Here is a 21,457-nt window from a genome sequence, read left to right on the forward strand (position 1 = left end):
CCATTTTGGAATCCTCCCTCTGGATCGTTAGCCTCAGGACCCAGCCCCGCCCACCCCCACAACCTGTAAACACCAGTACTACTGGGATGCCTCAGGCCAAGCATCTAGCTGCGGTGAGACACAGCTCCACCTACCAGCAAGAAGCTGAGACCACAGCCACCCCTGGACATGGCCCTATCCACCAGAGGGCCCAGGACTCAGCCTCACACACCATTGCACAGGCACTAGACCTGGGACCCTCTGGGCCCTGCAGCCAGAGACCCCAGGACCCAGATCTACCCACCACTGGGCAGGCACCAGCCCCAGGATCTTTGGCTCTGCTCAACAGCAAGCCTGTTCTAGCCTTGGGACCAGCCTCACCCACCAGCAGCAGGCAGACTCCAGCTCCAGGACAACCACAGACTGCCAGCACAGCCCACCTACCAACAGACCAGCACTAGCCCAAGGACCAGATGAGCCCAGACCCTACCTACCAGCAGGCCAACACCAGCTCTGAGACCCCTGGGTCCTGCAGCCAGACCCCTGGACTCAGCTCTGCCTACCAATGGGCCAGCACTAGCCCCAGGACTTGGCTTCACCCTGTGGTTGTCAAGCACCAGCCCTGGGATCTCCTGGACCCTGACTCCAGTGAGCCAGCACTAGCCTTGGTGCCCCAGGTGTTCCACAGACAGCCACCTTGTGACCCAGCCCCACCAACCAGCAGCCAGCAGCCTCTACACAAGGCAAAACCTGGCAACCAACCAGACTTAGGGCCAGCCACACCTACGAGACCACACATTGTAGTCAACCTGCTACAACAGAAGGACCCACGCAGCCACATGGGGGCACCCCTAGAGCATATAGCTGGTGACTAGAGGGGAGTGCACTGCTCAGATTCATAAGACATCTCCTACAAAAGGTCACTTCTCCAAGATCAGGAAACATAACCAACCTATCAGATACATAGAAATAAAGAGAAAATTAGGCAAAATGAGGTGACAGAGGAGCATATCCCAAATGAAGGAACAAGATAAAACCCCAGAAGAAGAACTAAGTGAAGTGGTGATAGGAAATCTACCCAAGAAAGAGTTCAAGGTAATGATTGTAAAGATGATCAAAGAGCTCAGGAGAAAAATGGATGAACATCAAGAAGTGAGGAGTTTTTAATAAAGAGTTAGAAAATGTTAAGAACAACCAACTAGAGATGAATAATATGATAACTGAAATAAAAAATACACTAGAAGGAATCAATAGTAGACTAGATGATACAGAGGAATGGATCAGTGAGCTGGAAGACAGTAGTGGAAGTCACTGAAGCTGAAAAGAAAAAAGAATGAAGAGAAATGAGGACAGTTTAAGAGACCTCTAGAATAACATCAAGTATACTAACATTTGCATTATAGGGATCCCAGAAGGATAAGAGAGAGAGAGAAAGAGGCAGAGAACATATTTGAAGAAATATTAACTGAAAAATTCCCTAACCTTGGAAAGGAAACAGGTGTCCAAGACCAAGAAGCACAGAGAGTCCCAAACATAGTCAATCCAAAGAGGCCCACACCAAGATATAGTGTGTGCAGATGACATGATACTATACATAGAAAATCCTAAAGATGCCACCAAAAAACTACTAGAGCTCATCAATGAATTTGGTAAAGTTGCATTTCTATACATTAAAAATGAAGTATTAGAAAGATAAATTAAGGAAACAATTCCATTTATGATTGCACCAAAACAAACTTACCTAAGGAGGTAGAAGACCTATTCTTAGAAAACTATAAGACACTGATGAAAGAAATTGGAGACCATGCAAACAGATGGAAAGATATACCATGTTCTTGGATTGGAAGAATTAATATTGTTAAAATGACCATACTACTCAAGGCAACCTACAGATACAATGCGACCCCTATCAAAATACTAGTAGCATTTTTCACAGAACTAGAATAAATAATTTAAAAATTTGTATGGAAACACAAAAACCCCAAATAGCCAAAACAATCTTAAGAAAGAAGAACAGAGCTGGAAGTATCATGCTCCCTGACTTCAGACTACACTACAAAGCTACACTACAGTAATCAAAACAGTATGCAACTGGTACAAAAACAGACATACAGATCAATGGGACAGAATAGAGAGCCCAGAAATAAACCACACACGTTTGGTCAATTAATCTATGACATAGGAGGCAGGAATATACAATGGAGAAAAGACAGTCTCTTCAATAAGTGGTGCTGGGAAAACTGAACAGCTACATGTAAAAGAATGAAGTTAGAACATTCTCTAAGACCATATACAAAATAAACTCAAAATGGATTAAAGATCTGAATGTAAGATTGGAAACCATAAAACTCCTAGAAGAAAACATAGGCAGAACAGTCTTTGACATAAATTGTAGCAATATATTTTTTGGATCTGTCTTCTAAGGCAAAGGAAACAAAATAAAAAATAAACAAGTGGGACCTAATTAAACTTAAAAGCTTTTGCACAGCAAAGGAAACCATGGACAAAATGAAAAGTCAGCCTACTGAATGGGAGAAAATATTTGCAAATGATTTGACCAATAAGGGGTTAATATCCAAAATATATGAGCAGCTCATACAACTCACTATCAATCAAACAAACAACCAAGTTAAAAAGTGAGCAGAAGACCTGAATAGACATTTTTCCAAAGAAGACATAAAGATGGCCAACAGGCATGTGAACAGATGCTCAACATTGCTAATCATCAGGGAAATGCTAATCAAAACAACAATGAGATATACTGACAGAGAAAGACAAATATCATATGACATCACTTATATGTGGAATGTAAAGAAATGATGCAAATGAACTTATTTATAAAACAGAAACAGACTTACAGACATAGAAAGCAAACTTATGGTTACCAAAGGGGATAGCAGGGGTGAGGCGGGGGAGAGAGATAAATTAAGAGCTTGGGATCAACATATACACACTACTATATATAAAATAGGTAAACAACAAGGGCCTACTTATAGCACAGGAAACTATGCTATAAGTTTCTTATAATAACCTATAATGGAAAAGAATCTGAAAAAGAATATATGTGTGTGTGTGTATGTGTGTGCGTGTGTGTGTAACTGAATCACTTTGCTGTACACTTGAGACTAACACAATATTGTAAGTCAACTATACTTCAATAAAAAATATTTTAAAAAACAATGATATATCACCTCACACCTGTCAGAATGGCTGTCACCAAAAAGAACACAAATAAACACGGGCCAGGATGTAGAGAAAAGGGAATCCTTGAACACTGTTGGTGGGAATGTAAATTGGTGCAGTCGCTATGAAAAACACTATGGAGTTTTCTCAAAAAACTAAAAATAAAACTACCACATGATCCAGCAATTCCACTCCTGGGTATACATCCAAAGAAAACAAAAATACTAATTTGAAAAGATACATGCACCCCAGTGTTCATAGGAGCATTATTTACAATAGCCAAGACATGGAAGCAACCTAAGTGTCCATTAACAGATGGATGGATAAAGAAGATGTGATATATATATGGATGGACCTGGAGGGTATTATGCTTAGTGAAATAAGTCAGATGGAGAAAGACAAATACTATATGATATCACTTATCCACTTATATGTGGAATCTAAAAAAGAAAACAAACTAGTGAATGTAACAAAAAGGTACAGACTCAGATATAGAAAACAACCTAGTGGTTTTCAGTGGGGAGAGGGAAAAGGTGAGGGGCAAGACTGGGGTAGGGGATTAAGAGGTATAAACTATGTATAAAATAAATAAGCTACAAGGATATATTGTACAGCACAGGGGATATAGCCAATATTTTATAATAACTACAAATGGAGTATAACCTATAAAAATTGTGAATCACTATGTTGTACACCTGAAACTAATATAATATTGTAAATCAACTATGCCTCAATTTAAAAGAAAAGTATACCTCAATTTTTTTTAAAGTATCAAGTTAAAACATTTTTAAATTAAATGTCGTTAAAGATAAAGGGTTTGGCTATTTCCATCTGCTTCCTTAAAGGAAGCCCACCATTATTTTAGGTAACTCTAGACAGTTATTATGGACCCTCTCAGGATTAATGACTCCAGGGGGGAAGAGCAAATCCCCTGGGGCTGCTGACTAAGCAAAGGGCAAGCTGCTCAGAAAAGCAGGATGAATTAACCCCAAGGAAGCCCCAGAGGAAGAGCAAATGAGGGGAAACACAGCTCTGTTTTGCTTGGAGATGGGCTGCAACATCAAGTGTTATCAAAAGAAGTTGAGGGTGAAAGACTGTTCTCTGTTGGTTTGCAAAGTATAGAAATAAAGAGGTCTCTAAGCAAGGGAGTGGGGAATTAACATGCTTTTAGCACATTCTTTGCATCAGGAACCTTACCTCTGGTATTTCATTCATCTTTACAATGATTTCATGAGGTAGATGCTATGATCATTGCAATTTTAGTGATAAGCGCACAGCCTCAGAGAGGTGAGGTGACTCACATAATGTTCCACACCTTAAAATTGTTAGAGCTGGCAAGATATGGAAAGAACCTAAACAGCCATTAACAGATGAATGGATAAAGAAAATGTGGTATATATAGAAAATGGAATATTACCCAGCCATAAAAAGAATGAAATAATGCCATTTGCAGCAACATGGATGGACCTAGAGATTATCATACTAAGCGAAGTAAGTCAGACAAAGACAAATACCATATGAAATTACCTATATGTGTAATCTAAAATATGACACAAATGACCATATGTACAAAACAAAAACAGACTCACAGACATAGAAAACAGACTTGTGGTTGCCAAGCGGGAGGGGAGGTTGGGGAGGGGTGGATTGGGAGTTTGTGATTAGCGGATGCAAACTATTATATATAGGATGGATAAACAACAAGGTCCTACTGTATAGTACAGGGAACTATATTCAATATCCTGTGATAAACCATAATGGAAAAGAATATGAAAAAGAATGTATAACTGAATCACTTTGCTGTACTGCAGAAATTAACACAACATTGTAAATCAGTTATATTTCAATAAAATAAACTTTAAAAATTTTTTAGAGCAGAGACTAGAACTCAGGTCTGCCCAAATCCAGATATATTTCTCTTCCCATATTCCCATCAATAAATCCAAAACAAAACTCCTTGCCCACCCTAAACTTGCTCCTTTTATTCTGTTTCTCTGTCTTGGTGAATGGAGGCCACCATCCAAACCATTACTTAAGCCAGAAATTTGGATGTCATCTAGACTCCTCAACTCACCTCCTGTATCCAGGCTGACATCAAATGCTTCTAGAAATTCTACCTCATTAACATCTTTTGTATCCATCCTTTCTGTCTGTCTCCACCATTCTCTGTCGGGCTGGAATATTGATGTTTGGGCATATGTGTTAGGATAGAGGCTGGCTATCTAAAATTGGAGCCACTGAACTTGAAACTATTATTCCAATTCTACCTGGCATCTCCAGCACTTAGAACGCATATTTCATTAAATATTGGATGAGCAAATGAATGTTTAAATTAATGAGTTAACAGATGCTAATATCCCCATTTTGAGCTTCTTAAACTCTTTAGTGATTCTCTATCACCTTCAGGATAAAGCCCAAACTTCATATATATACCACTTGACCCAAATGATATAACTGCTGACCACCTCTGCTTCAGCTTGAATTCAAGCTACTCTCTATCTTCCTTTCAACACTCCATTCTTCACTCACACTGACCCTTTTTTTTTTTCCATGAAAGTGCCATGTTCTCTTTTGCACATTGGTCTTCAATCTTTCCCTTGTGTGACCACCATACAACCCCCTTCCCCCTAGCTTCCACTTTTCACCTCCTTAGCTCCTACTCAGCACCTTAAATGGTATATTATTTGGAAAGTTTTTCCTGACACCCCAAGTCCAAGTTTTTAGCATTGATAGAACTAAATCCAAGATAGGTTAAGTGACTTGCCCAAGGCCACACAGCTTGGAAGTAGCAGAGTCAAATTTTTGTCCTGCTTTATCAGACTCCAAATATACATTATATCCTTTATATCACTCCTCACAACTCAGGGAGATAATGGGTTAAGTGACTGGCCCAAGATCACTCGCCTAAAATGGTGCAGTTTTTGTAGCCCCAAATCCAGGTACATTTTGCTACACCAGAGCAATTCCATTTCACTGGTGTTGAAAGAGTTTTTCTTTATGAAGGGGAGGGGTATTTATTTTGCTATTGAAAAAACTACAAAAGATTCCTCATCATTATAAATTGAAAAACCAGCTCCTGGACAAATATCCCAAGGGTAAATACCACTACCAATAAAAAAAAATCACTAAGCAGTTCTTGGCTTTCTTATCCAGCTTGAATAGTGCTCAGTCCTGGCAATGCTTCCCCTCTGCCTCTTTCAGAAAACGAGGCCTGGTGGCCTTTATGATGGGCTCCCAAGGGAATGGGGTAAGCTGACTCACTATATTCTCTCACTGGGTAAGCCACTAGGTACCCACTGTGCTGGTCAATACAGTCATTTAGCAATCAGGTAAATGTAAGTCTTGAGATGTTTCAAACCTCTTATTTTGACTTTAGCTTCCAAAAACCATCAAAATAAAATGTGCTTTTGGGGGCTTCCCTGGTGGCGCAGTGGTAGAGTCCACTTGCCGATGCAGAGGACACGGGTTTGTGTCCCGGTCCTGGAAGATCCCACATGCCGTGGAGCGGCTGGGCCCGTGAGCCATGGCCGCTGAGCCTGCGCGTCCGGAGCCTGTGCTCCACAATGGGAGAGGCCACAACACTGAGAGGCCCGCGTACTGCAAAAAGAAAAAAAAATGTGCTTCTGGGAATTCACAAACAACAGCTGCTCTTCCCCTTCACTATGCTTCTACAAAGATAGAACTGCAGCAGGCAGGAGGCATATCAGACAGAACTGTCAAGTATGGTGATGGGATTATTGTTTTGAAAACTCTCCATCTAAACCTCAGAGAAGCAAACAGTTCAGGCTTAAAAGGAGGTCACCCTCCAAGGATGCTCATTATTACTACTGGTATCTGTGGCTATTGGGAGGTTCCTAGTAAAGCTAGAAACCTGACCTTCTCTATTCTTTCTGAGTGCTCAAAAGCCTTAGCTTTGGTCTTATCCTCCCTTTTTCTATCCAGAAAAGTCCCGGTCCCCATGTTGAAGAGGCAAAACTAAAACACGAAAATCTTCAATTTTTTTGGCCATGCCACGCAGCTTGTGGGATCTTAGTTCCCCAACCAGGGATCAAATCCATGTCCCCTGCAGTGGAAGCATGGAGTGCTAACCACTGGACCTCCAGGGAATTTTCACTTATCTTTAAAATCGTTACCTTATTCCGTTTCTCCTCCTGCTTACCCACTCCCATCATCATTCTGGAGAGTCCTACCAAGTGCAACACTAGAGATGCTGTTGATATTTAACAGTGATCAATTTCATCAAATAAATTGACTTGAAAAGTAAGATGAGGTTTTTACCAAATACATTTTCTTCACTGGATTATACTTTGGTGGGCATATTCCAGCAATTCTGGAGTCCCATATCTATCCTGCATCCCCAAAGACTCTTGGAAATTCAGAAAGGAAAAGTTTGACTAATATTCTCAGAGTTCATGTGTAAATATCAGCACCCCCTATCTCAGATTACAGATATGCAAAGAAGCTTCAAAAAACCAGGACATTTCAGGGGTCAGACGCCCTTCTCAGTAATCTAACTGAAGGCATTAACAAATTAAAGACATGTCAATCACAAAGGGAGTTTGTCAACCATGCAATGAGAGGAAAAGGAATCACTGAAGCCCAAGTTGGCAGCTCCCAGCCAGCACTGCCCAGGCGAGAGTGTTCCCTTGCTCAAGAACTTTACTTACCCATATGGTAGAGTTGACTGTGCCTGGAACAGGGCCTGGAACATACTAGGATCTCAATAATAATTTGTTAATGAAATGACTAAATGAATGAATAAGTGACTTAAAAGGTGTCAATGACAGGGCCTTTGTGGAGACAGATGTGTTATCAGGCTATCCAGTACTAGGATCATAAATCTAATTCCTTTAAATCTGACTCTTCTGTCCTTTAGCATATTATGTAACTGATGAGAGAACCCTAGTGTTCCCAGTCCCACTGTAAATGGTAACACTGGCCTCTTGATTTTAAAATACCAGTTTCTGACTTCAGATTTGTGGAGTGCTGACAGATCAGGCTTCTGAGTCTGTAGTCCTGAGCCATATCTTGGACACCAGCAAACTCACTAAGGTAATGCTACTGGGGGTGGAATAAAGGGTTCTGGATGTCAATTAGCCTAATCCAGGTGACATTATTCTATCTGATCATCATATTTCTACTACTGTACTTTCTGTAAAAACAACACTAATGCCCAAGATGCCATTATTTCCCCCCATGCAACCAATTATTTTCTTAAATCTTATCTTGAAGAACCATTGTCCCTGGGACTGATACATGCCTCTTGAGACTTCTACTAATTGGTTCATAACAGTCATTAAAGCCTTACTGTATGCCAAATTCTATGCCCTTTGAGGGCCACAGAAACTAATGTGCAGTGGCAATATTACAGGACTAGGCAGCTACTGACAGATGAGTCTTTGGATACAATTGTACATGGGGTCATGGGAAGAGTCCTGGACTGGAAGTCCCAGCTCTGCATTCATCTTTCCCCTACTTTCACTCACAGGGTGGAATGGAGGATCAAATGAACTAATGGATGTGAAATTGCTTTTTAAATTTTAGTGTTATCCATTGGCGACCCTCTATTACTACTACTATCATCATCATCATCATTTTCATTATCATTATCACCATCATGATTATCAGTCTACTACTGTTAAGGAGAGAAGATACAGTTAGATGGCTGTATGCTAACTTAAGATTCCATTTCCCTCAAGACCAAGCTGCCCATGGGACTATAGTTAGTGCTACTGCCACTCTCGGTAATGCCACGATTGCTACTTACAGAGCAGCCCTCCACAGAGCAAACGGGATCAGATGCTGTGACACCCAAATTGCTGGGTATCAAATCTCTCCCATTATCTTCCCAAGGAACACAGTGTATTGCAGCTGGAAGGAGACAGTCTGACTTAAAGCCAAATCATGCTGGCTTCAAGTTGCTAGAATCAGCTCCTCGGAAGGTGAATTTTGTGAAGCTAGGGTACTGTGCCCCCCATTTAGTTGGATCTGTATTTGAGCTGTACATTCAGAAAGCTCTTCTGTCACTTTTTGTCAAAGATTTCTCTTTGAGTAGCTTGAAATATGTATTAAAAATTTAGCCTAAAGCAGTGTCTTTTGAATCCCCAGCTCACTAATTCAGGTACTGGAGCACTGCGAGTGTACACCACTAACCTGCAAATGGATAAACTACTCAAAAGACATTTTCCACCCCTTAAATACAGTTCCAAGAAAGAATAGGAAATGCCTCATACCTCTAATGGAAGCTATTTGCTACAAAAACAAATCATCAGGTCCGTGGAGCTAGAAATGCCTTTTGCAAATAAAAGTGAAAGGAAGAGACAGCAAAACAGCAACTAAAACCATGCAGTCATCACCCACAAAGCACATGATTCAAATAAAAATGAAATACTTATTTGAAAAATGGGTTACCTACACACCCAACAGCAGTTGTCAGTTTATGTATAAAAGAAAACAACCAGCATTTTGTATGAATTTCAAAGGAAATAAACTATTTGTTCCTTGTTAGTAGCTAATGTAAATATCAGAGCAAATAGCATTTTTTTGATTCCAGTAAAATGTAGAACATTTCCAAATGCTCGTACATAAATCCTGACATCAAAATGTACATCTCTTAAGATACTGAAAGATGAGCTCCAAATGATGTGCTTAATACATTTGTTCTTTCTTGAAGAGATGAGGTATAATTATATCAGTCATCTTGTAGCTAGGAATTATATGAAGAACCCTGAACTATAAGTACTAAATCAAACTAAATAGCCTCTTATCCTATTTTTCTCTCTTATACTTGTCATTACTTCCTGAAGTCCTCATTACAACTGCATAATTCTACCCACTGCCCTCCACCCTCCGAAACCCCATAGGTTTTCTTCAGAAAAGGAGGGTAGCATTCCCCTTCTCCTTTCCCTCAGAACCACAGTTTTCTCCCCACAAATATTCATGGGGTGAGACTCACAGACAAATTATTTCAATGAGCAATAATAACTTTTTGGGTAGGACAACTAAGTTATTTCTGCTTTTTCTTCTTACATGTATTTAGATTTGCTGTTGTTAACCCTTGAGAAAAGAGAACCTGTTCTAGAAGAAAGGTTAGTGGGAAAGCATGAGCTACGCTGTGATATTAAATACAGATTTCTTTTTCCAAAGCTAAAACCTACAGTCCTTCGTTCGGTCCTAAAGAAGACATAATATCTCCAGCTAATGGGCTGTCCACAAATGACCATTATTGAATGAATAATAAAGGAATAATAGCAATGTGATTTCCACTTACATCAACCACAAAAATCTTCTGGGAATCATCCAAAAACTGCACTTTTAAATGTAGCATTCTCGGAGAGGCTGTTGGGCTGTGAGCAGGCTCAGAGTGCTGTGAGTTCTGTGACAGGAAGGGGGCTTTCTCAAGGAATTTCACTCTTAGCTGGAGGCAGTGCGCTCGGGTCCCCCCACCCCCATCCAGGCATCCCTAAAATATCAGATGGGTGATAACATTCAATAAACATGGCGTGTTCTCTTAATGTAAGGTACCGTTATTGCTGGTAGCGATTGAACAGTAAATGATTGCTGAATGAATTATTGCTGATCTCTTCCCCCCACCCCCCCCCCCCCCCCCCCGCAGCAGGGCACACTTCTGTTTGCTTGAACTGATGCACACTCAAGGACATGTGTGCTGATGATCAATAGCATCTGGGCTACCTCCTATTTGGTCAACGTCAAATCCAACTGGACTCACTCTAGCCCTCTTAAACTCGGTTCCTTTCTTCAAAGAAAAAGAAGAAAGAAAACACTTGCAACCCCTGGGGATTTTCTTTATTTCACAGGAGCACGATTTTGAAAACCCTAGATGAAGCTTTGATAAACTGAGAATAGCCATTCTCAAAAGTAAAAGGATTAGAGTTAGTCTCATATTGTACTAGAAATTTCATGGCTGAACTAGGAAACTTTATGTATAATAATTGTAATTATTTTGAATGTATGTGATTTAGAAATGAAAATTATATAAAAAGGAATATATGAAAAGCTCAATTCCACTTCTGTCCCCTCTATTCTGTGCCCCCATACATCCCTATCAGTAACCAATTTTATTAGTTTTTTGTTGTTGTTATTTAGCCTTCAGTGTTTCTTTATGCAAATACTGTACAAGAAAATACGAATGTATTTCTCATACATATGTAGCATGCTGTTAAACTGTTTTGTGCCTTCCTTTTCTTACTTCAGATATCATTGTTGATTTCTCTTTAGCTTTGCATGTAGAGCTTCCTGATTTTTTTACAGCTGCATAATTTTTCATGGTGTAGGTGAAATACAGTTGACTCAAATAATCCCCTATTTGTGGACATGGGTTGTTTCCAACTCTTTTGCTTTTATAAACAAAGTTTGAAATGAATATCCTCATATATATGTCATTTTATATGTATGTCATTTTATCTGTAGGATAGATTTCCAGAGGTGGAATTGTTGGACAAGGGTAACGTACTGGTAATTTTTATAACGACTTCTATTTCCTTCCATAAAGGTTGTTATGATTTGATTTGTGTCCCCCCAAATTCAAGTGTTTAAGTCCTAACCCCCAGTTACTCAGAATGTGACTCTATTTGGAGATAGGGTTTATAAAGAGGTAATTAAGTTGAAATGAGGTCATTAGGGTGGGCCCTAATCCAATATGACTAGTGTCCTTATAAGTCGAGGGCATTAAGACATAGACATGTACAGAAGGAAGACCATGTGAAGACACAGGGAAGAGAAGATGGCCACTTACAAGCCAAGGAGAGAGGTCTCAGAAGGAACCAACCCTTCCAGCACTTTGATCTCAAACTTGTAACCTCCAGAATTGTGAGAAAATAAATTCAAATAAATTTCTGTTCTTATAAGCCACCTAGTGTCTGGTACTTTGTAATGGCACACCTACCAACCTAATACAAGTATTGTACCAATTTGCAGTCCTACACACAATGTATGAGCGTTCCTATTTTCCCCAGGCTCACCAACAGAGTACAGTGTCAAACTTTTTGATTTTAGACAAATTGATAAGTGAGAAAAAGAATCTCAGTGTAGTTTTAAATTTGAATTTTTCATATTATGAGAGAAGTTGAGTATCTTTTCAGATGTTTCAGGGTATTCTTTTTTTTTTTTTTTAAATAAACTATCTTTCCATGTAGCTCCACACACTTTTTGAAAAAAATACTGGTTATTGTCCCTTTTCCTCAATCTCTAGAAACTCTTTAAAAACTAGGAAAATTATCCCTTTGTGATATGAATTACAAATATTTCCCCCATTTATCCTTTGTCTTTGCTTATGGTGTATGTGTATGTGTTATTTGCCATGAGAAATTATTTATTTTGGTGAAGTGAAATTTGTCAGGTTTTAAATGGCCTCTGGATTTGTGTCATAATTAGAAAGGCCTGCTTCACTTCAAGGTTTACCGTTAGTACTTCTATGGCTTCATTTTTTACATTTAAATCTTTGATCTATTTAGATTTTATCTTGATATATGGTGTGAAGTATGGATCAAATTTAATCTTTTTCCAAATAGCTACCCAGTTGTCCTGATGTCATTGATTAGAAAGTTCATTTTTACCCCCATCGATTTGAGAAGATGCCTTTATCATATATTAAATTGCCATATGCATTTGGGCCTGTTTTTGGATTTCTGTTTCCTTCCATGTACTAGTTTCACATTGTTTTAAGTTTTGTGGCTCTAGAGTATGTTTTAATATCCAATAAGGCTGCTCTACTCCACATTGCTCTATATTTACAGAGTTTTCCCTGCTATTCTTGTTTACTTATTTTTCTATATAAGCTTGTACAGTTTCAGGCAAAGAATCAGGTATATTTATAAAGATGTGCTAAAAATTATAAATTTATTTATGGAAAACATATCTTTCTGATGGTGAGTCTTCTTATTCATGGGGCATGTATGTCAATTTGTTCAGGTCTACTTTTATGTCCTCTTCTACAATGTTGTATTTAATATAAATTTTCAAACATCCACAAAACCAAAGAGTTTAGTACAATAAACTCCCATACATTCATAATCCAGATTAAAAACTGTTATGAGATGAACTGTGTTCCTCCCAAATTCATATATTGAAACCCTAACCCTCAGTACCTCAGAATGTGACTGTATTTGGAGATAGGGCCTTTAAAGAAATAAGTAAGTTCAAATGAGGCCTTTAGGATGGGCCCTAATCCAATCTGGCTGGTGTTCTTATAAGAAAAGAAAATTTTTACACACAAGAGAGACCAGGGATGCACACACACAGAGGAAAGTTCATGAGAGTGCACAGTGAGAGGGCAGCCATCTGCAAGCCTAGGAGAGAGGCCTCAGAAGAAACCAAACCTGCCAACACCTCGATCCTGGATTTCTAGCCTCCAGAATGGTGAGAAATAAATTTCTGTTGTTTATGCCATTTAGTCTGTGGTATTTTTTTATTAATAAATTTATTTATTTATTTTTGGCTGCATTGGGTCTTCGTTGCTGCACGCGGGCTTTCTCTAGCTGCGGTGAGCAGGGGCTACTCTTCGTTGTGGTGCGTGGGCTTCTCATTATGGTGGCTTCTCTTGTTGCAGAGCACGGGCTCTAGGCATGCAGGCTTCAGTAGTTGTGGCATGTGGGCTTTAGAGCACAGGCTCAGTAGTTGTGGCGCACGGGCTTAGTTGTTCTGCAGCATGCGGGATCTTCCCGGACCAGGGTGCAAACCCATGTCCCCTGCATTGGCAGGTGGATTCTTAACCACTGCACCACCAGGGAAGTCCCATACTATTTTTAAACTTTCTTTGCACTGATCTGTGCAACATGAACATTTTTCCATATTAGTACATTAGATCTATCTAGGTTTTTTTTTAATGCACTGTTGTATATTTTCTCAGTTCCTTTATTAATAGATATTTGGGTTGTTTTTCTCTTATGAACAATACTGCCATAAACATCCTTGTACATAAATCTTTGCACATTTGTGGTGACGTCTCTATAGGATAAATCTCTAGCACTTGAAATGGTGGATCACTGGGTCTGAAATTTTATCTTTTAATAGATACTATCAAGTTGCCCTTTGAAAATGTTATACCAATTTTCACTTTCAGCAAGAGTGTGCTAGCTAATATATCCAATGAAACATTAAATAATAGTGCCAATAGTGGGCATAATTTCCTTTCTCCTGACATTAGCAGGAATGCTTCCAGGGTTTCCCCATTAAGTAAAACTCTGGCTTTTGAAGGAGACATTTTCAAAAGTACATTTAAACCTGATTGGGTAAGAATCCCAAAACACCACTCTTGATCTATATTGAACCAACTTATCCTATGTCACTAAATAAATAGGCTGGTAGAATTAGACCAACTAAATGCTGTCATCTGATGTACAAGAGAGCATACCTTTGCTAATATTTTGACAGCTCACAGCACAGTCTCTACAACAACTCCAAGTGGAGAGTCAGCTGCAAGGCTGGTGGAAAAAGCTGTAGCTCTGGTGACCAAAGAATCTATTTAAAATCTTACCAGCAATGTGACCTGAGACAGCTTCAGCTCCCTGTGCCTCAGTTTCCTAACTTATAAAGTAAGGTGACAATTCTAATTCATAGAGTTGTTGTGAGAAAGAAAAGATCTAAATATATGAAATCTTAAAATTCAGGGCCTGGCACACAGTAGGCACAAAATAAACATTTGCTGAATGGGTGAGTATCGAGGAAATAAATATAAATAATTCACTGTTTGCTGAAGTTTAAAATGGTAAATGAAGAATGAGTCCTCTCTTTTCCTCTCTCTTTTTCCACCTAGACTTCAGTCCTTCAGTTATTACTGGCAAAATGTTACTAATTGACTGTGATCCAAAACAGGAAACTGTCTTAAAGGAAATTTTCATATTCTACTTTAAAGTAAAAATCCAAAGTTGAGCTCACCCCTGGAAAAATTAGCCTGGCCAGTCTGTCTTCATTTTAGTTCCTCCTCACATAAGGAGGTGGAGAGGGAATGCTGAGAAGGAGGCCAGAATAGGAGCAAAAGGAGATTGGGCAATGGATCCCAGGGTTGGTGAGCTAGGATGTAAATGGAAGAGTATACTAGATTGCTTTTACCCTTACCATTTAAAAATAAACCTAAATCAGAAATAAAAATAAAAAGCACCACATCACTGTTTTTTCCTAAGATCCAAAGGGTGAACTGTGATATGACTTTAAGGGTAAGAGTTAAGAATTCTGACCAAAATTAGGGCCTCAGTTCCTGGCATTTCATCATTAGTATCTTATTTCTTTGGGGTTAAAGGCTTCTTTTTCAAAAGTTCCTTATTTTTTCCAGCTTTATTGAGATAAAATTGACATAAAACATTGTGTAAGTTTAACGTGTACATGTGATGACTTGATACACTTATACATTGTAAAATGTTTACCTCAGTAGGGTTAGTTATCACCTCCATTACCTCATGTAATTACCATTTCTTTTTTGTGATGAGAACATTTAATATCTACTCCCTTAGCAACTTTCAATCATATAATACAGTATTGTTAACTATAGTCACCATGCTATACTTTAGATCCCCAGGACTTATTCATGTTATAAGTGGAAGTTTGTACACTTTGGCTGACATCTCCCCATTCCCACCCCCCCAGCCACTTACAACCACCATTCTACTTTGTTTCTGTGAGTTTGGGTTTTATAGATGCTACATATAAATTATATCATACAGTATTTGTCTTTCTCTGTCTGACTTATTTCACTTAACTTAATGCCCTCAAGGTCCATCCATATTGTTGCAAATGGCAGGATTTCCTTCTTTCTCATGGCTCAATAATATTCCCTTGTGTATATATGCCTCACTTTCTTTATCCATTTATCTGTAGACTGACACTAAGGTGGTTTCTATATCTTGGTTATTGTGAATAACATGGCAACGAACATGGGAGTGCAATATCTCTTTGAAGACTTGATTTCATTTCTTTTGGATATGTACCCAGAAGTGGGATTACTGGATCATATGGTAGTTCTATTTTTAATTTTTTGAGGAATCTTCACACTGTTCTCCATAGTGGCTGCACCAGTTTACATTTCCACCAATAGTACACCAGGGTTCCCCTTTCTCCACATCCTTGCCAAAATTTATCTGTCTTTTTTATAATAGCCATTCTAACAGGTGTGAGGTAACATCTCATTGTGGTTTTGATTTGCATTTCCCTGATGACTAGTGATATTGAACATCTTTTCACATACCTGTTGGCCACTTGTGTATCTTCTTTGGAAATGTGTCTACTCAGTCCCTCTGCTCATTTTTTTTTTAAGAAGATGTTGGGGGTAGGAGTTTATTAATTAATTAATTAATTTTTGCTGTGTTGGGTCTTCGTTTCTGTGTGAGGGCTTTCTCTAGTTGTGGCAAGCGGGGGCCACTCTTCATCACGGTACGCGGGGCCTCTCACTATCGCGGTCTCTCTTGTTGCGGAGCACAGGCTCCAGACACGCAGGCTCAGTAGTTGTGGCTCACGGGCCTAGCTGCTCCGTGGCATGTGGGATCTTCCCAGACCAGGGCTCGAGCCCGTGTCCCCTGCATTAGCAGGCAGATTCTCAACCACTTCGCCACCAGGGAAGCCCCCACTCTGCTCATTTTTTAATCAGAGTTTTTGTGTGTTTGTTTTTGCTATTGAGTTTTATGAGTTCCTTCTATGTTTTGGATATTAACTCCTTATCAGATATATGATTTGCAAATATTTTCTTACATTCCATAGGCTGCCTTTTCATTTTTTTAAATTATTTATTTTGCTGTGCAGAAGATTTTTAGTTTGATTTAGCCCCGCTTGTTTACTTTGGCTTTCGTTGCTTGTGCTTTCAGTGTCATGGCCCCCAAAATCATTGCCAAGACCACTGTCAAGGGGCTTTTCCTCTATGTTTTCTTCTAGAAGTTTTATAGCTCTAGATCTTATGTTTAATTCTTTAAATCCATTTCAAGTTAATGTTTTGTGAGTGGTGTGAGATAGGGTCCATTTTATTCTTCTGCATGTGATTATCCAGTTTTTCCTACACCAATTATTGAAGAGATTATCCTTTCACCATTGAGTATCATTGACTCCCTTGTCAATATTAGTTGGCTGTATAAGCAAGGGGTTATTTCTGTGTTCTTGATTCTGTTCCATTGGTCTTTGTGTCTATTTTTATGCCAGTACCACACTGTTTTGATTATTATACGTTTGTAATAACATAGTTTGAAATCAAGAAGCGTGATGCCTCTCACTTTGTTCTTTTCAGGATTACTTTGGTTCTTCAGGGTCTTTTGTAGTTCCATACAAATTTTAGTATTTTTTCTCTATTTCAGTGGAAAATGCTATTGGAATTTTGATAGGAATTGCATTGAATCTATAGTTGGCTTTCAGTAGTATGGACATTTTAACAATATTAATTCTTCTAATACATGAACATTAGATATATTTCCTTTTATTTGTGTCCTCTTCAATTTCTTCAAATTGAACAATCTCATGCAAAATGATTCAATATTTTTGCAGATTATATTATATTATAAATTGTTACAAGGTAATAGCTAAAAATTCCCTGTGTTCTACAATGTATCCTTGTTGCTTATCTATTTTATTCATAGTAGTTTGTATCTGTTAATCCCTTACCCCTAGTTTGTTCCTCTCCCCTTTGGTAACCACTAGTTTGTTCTCTATATCTGTGACTCTGTTTATGTTTTGCATATACATTATTTTTTAGGTTCCACATATAAGTGTTATTATACAGTATTTGTTTGACTTATTTCACTGAGCATGATATTCTCTAGGTTCATCTGCATTGCTGCAAATGGCAGAATTTCATTCTTTTTTATGGCTGAGTAATATTCCATTGTGTATATATACATATATCTATATCTATATCTATATCTATATCTATATATATATATACTGCATCTTCTTTATATATTCATCTGTTGATGGGTACATAGTAACCTCTAATGGTTTTTTTAATTTCTGTGGTATCAGTTGTAATATTTCCTTTTCATTTCTGATTTTATTTGTTTGAATCTTCTCTCTTTAAATTTAGTCAGTTTTTGTTGTCTTCAAATTAAAAAACAGCTCTTAGTTTCATTGATTTTTTTTTTTTTTTGGTCTCTATTTCATTTATTTCTGCTCTGATCTTTATTTCCTTTCTTCTACTAAATTTGGGCTTAGTTAATTCTTCTTTTTCTAGTTCTTTGAGGTGTAAAGTTAGGTTATTTATTTGAGATCTTTCTTTTTTCTTAATGTAAGTACCTATTGCTAAAGCTTCCCTCTTATAAGTGCTTTTGCAGCATCCTATAAGTTTTGGTATGTAATGTTTCCATTTTTGTTTGTTTTCAAGATATTTTTAAATGTTCCTTTTGATTTCCTCCTTGACCCATTGGTTGTTCAGGAGTGTGTTGTTTAATTTCCACATGTTTGTGTGAATTTTCCAGTTTTCCTTCTGTTATTGATTCCTAGTTTCATACCTTTGTGGTCAGAAAAGTTACTTGGTATGACTTCAGTCTTCTTAAATTGGCTAAGAATTGTTTTGTGATGTGATCTTTCCTGGAGAATATTCCATGTGGAACTTGAGAAGAATATATATTCTGCTGCTGTTGAATGGAATGTTCTATATACGTCTGTTAGGCCCATTTGCTCTAAAGTATAATTCAAGTCCAGCATTTCCTTCTTTTATGTCTGGGTGATCTATCTATTATTGAAAGTGGGGTTATTGAAGTCCCCTACTATTATTGTACTGTTGTCTATTTATTTCTCCATTCAGATCAGTTAGTGTTTGCTTAATATATTAGATTAGCCAAAAATTTCATTTGGATTTTTCCATAAGATGTTACAGAAAAAGCTCATCCCAGACTGCCCTCAGCCCACATGCCAGCCAGCTCCATTATGGTGACCCACAGCCCCAGCATTGTGGACTGAATGTCTGGCTCAAGATGTGATGAAGGAGGTCGGAGGCCCTCACATCATGGGCCTCTGTGTGCTCAAGTGGGGCTATAAATTCTTTGCTGACCTGCTGGATTACATCAAAGCACCGAACAGAATTAGTGATAGATCTATTCCCATGACTGTAGATTTTATCAGACTGAAAATCTACTGTAATGACCAGTCAACAGGTGACATAAAAGTAATTTTTGGAGATAATCTCTCAACTTTAACTGGAAAGAATTTCTTGATTGTTGAAGATACAATTGGCACTGACAAAACAATGCAAACCTTGCTTTCCTTGGTCAAGCAGCATAATCCAAAGATGGTCAAGGTTGCAAGCTTGCTGGTGAAAAGGACCCCTCGAAGCATTGGTTATAGACCAGACTTTGCTGGATTTGAAATTCCAGACAAGTTTGCTATAGGATATGCCCTTGACTATAATGAATACTTCAGGGATTTGAATCATGTTTGTGTCATTAGTGAAACTAGAAAGGCAAAATACAAAGCCTAAGATGAGAGTTCAAGTTGAGTTTGGAAACACCTGTAGTCCCATTGAAGTCACCAGTAAAATTATCAAATGTTCTAGTTCTGTGGCCAGCTGCTTAGTAGAGCTTATTGCATGTATCTTCGAGGAATTGTATCTGTTTTGCATTTTAGAAAGGTCAGTTGCTGCACTCCTGAACTCTTTATTTGCACTGTGAGTCTATAGACTATCAGTTCCCTTTGGGTGGATTGTTATTTCACTTGTGAATGAAAAATCTCTTAAACCACACCACTATTGAATGAAAATATTGAAATTGTATCTGTAAGAAACATTTAAAGAGATGAATATATTAGTTTTTTAACTGAGATTTTAATTTTTATATAGTGTCAGGAAAGAACAGAAGTGATTGAATACTGTTAATTATACCACTGTGTGTTTAGAAAAGAAGCAGTTTCATATCAGTGACAGCATTTAGAGGTCATTATGTCATATAAACCATATGTCCTGGCATTATTTTAGTAGGCTTCAGTAGTATTAATTGTATTTTCCCACTTGTTCAGATTATTTCTGGTGAATCTTTGTCAGCAGTTCCTTTTAAATACAGGTCAATAAGTTCCAAAAACCTACCACTTTTTGAATTCTTCAATGTAAAAAATGCTTAAAAATAAAGGCTGTGTCTTTAAAAGAAAAAAATAGGTTACAGAAAAACCCAAAATAACTTTTTGGCCAACCCAATATTTAGGTGCTCTGAGGTTGAGTGCATATCTATTTATGACTGTTAGGTCCTCTTGATGAATTGACCCCTTTGTAATTATAGAGTGACCTTCTTTGTCTCTTGTTATAGTTTTTTTCTTAAAGTCTATTTTGTCTGATATGAATATAGCCATCCCTCTTCTCCTTTGGTTTCCATTTGCATGGAATATCTTTCTCCAATCCCTTTGCTTTGAGTCTATATGTGCCCTTATAGCTGAACTGAGTCTTCTATAGGGAGCATATTGTTGGTTCTTGTTTTTTTTTTTAATCCATTCAGCCACTCTATGTCTTTTGAGTGAAGAATTTAGCTCATTTACATTTAGAGTAATTTTTGATAGGTAAGGACTCACTAATGCCATCTTATTAATTGCTTTCTAGTTGTTTTGTATTTTTCTTATTCAGGGGTCCCTTATAAAAGTGCCAATAGTCTTGAAAGTTAATCAACTTTTTACAATGGTTTTAATAGAATGTCAGAGCCTAAAGGACCTTTCTTAGGTGTATTTACTTATTCTTTTTCTGTGTCTCCCATGAAAATAGTTTTTTATGATCATATAAAAATAAATGTTCATTTTTTAAAGTTTAGCAACATAAACACACAAAGAAGGACTTAGAGTCACCTGAATTTATTCAACACACCTGAGATATTCACCATCAATATCTTGGTAACTATCTTTAAAAATTATAGTAGTAGTCTTGGTACCATAATTTGCCAACTGGGTGATTTTGGTAGGTTGTTATCTAAGCCTGTTTCCTCACATATAAAATAGGGATAATACCCCCTGGGTAGCAAACCTTGTCAATGTGTCTGTGCTTTGCCCAGATTCCCTCAAATATCTTTTACTATTTTTGTGTGCCCATCTTCCCAGCATCTATGTATTTTGCTTTTAAAGGCCAGCACTTGCGAATGTTTTTACGAAGACTGTCCCTGGGAGACTGGAGCCACTTTTCCTAAAAGTGCAGACAAATCAGAAAATCCTGTGAAATTTAAATCTCTCCAGGGCAGCCGTTAACCAATGGCTGATGCAGAAGTATAAAAGCTCAGCTCTGATGTATAATTTACATGTTAGAGCCTCCCTGAAGGATAAAACTAAGGTTGGGACTTAGCCCAAAATTGCACCTTTTTTTGCTTCTTCTCCTTCTGTATCCTACTTGCCCCACTCTTTC

At 38.1% G+C, this 21,457-nt stretch overlaps 1 pseudogene; it reads left to right on the forward strand.

The window, feature by feature from the left end:
• The first annotated feature begins 8,909 nt into the window (after positions 1-8,909).
• Positions 8,910-19,567, forward strand: LOC103079615 (hypoxanthine-guanine phosphoribosyltransferase pseudogene; annotated as a pseudogene).
• Positions 19,568-21,457: the final 1,890 nt, after the last annotated feature.

The sequence above is a fragment of the Lipotes vexillifer genome, unplaced genomic scaffold, assembly GCF_000442215.2.
Source record: "Lipotes vexillifer unplaced genomic scaffold, Lipotes_vexillifer_v1.1 scaffold1006, whole genome shotgun sequence".
In the NCBI taxonomy this organism is placed as follows: Eukaryota; Metazoa; Chordata; class Mammalia; order Artiodactyla; family Lipotidae; genus Lipotes; species Lipotes vexillifer.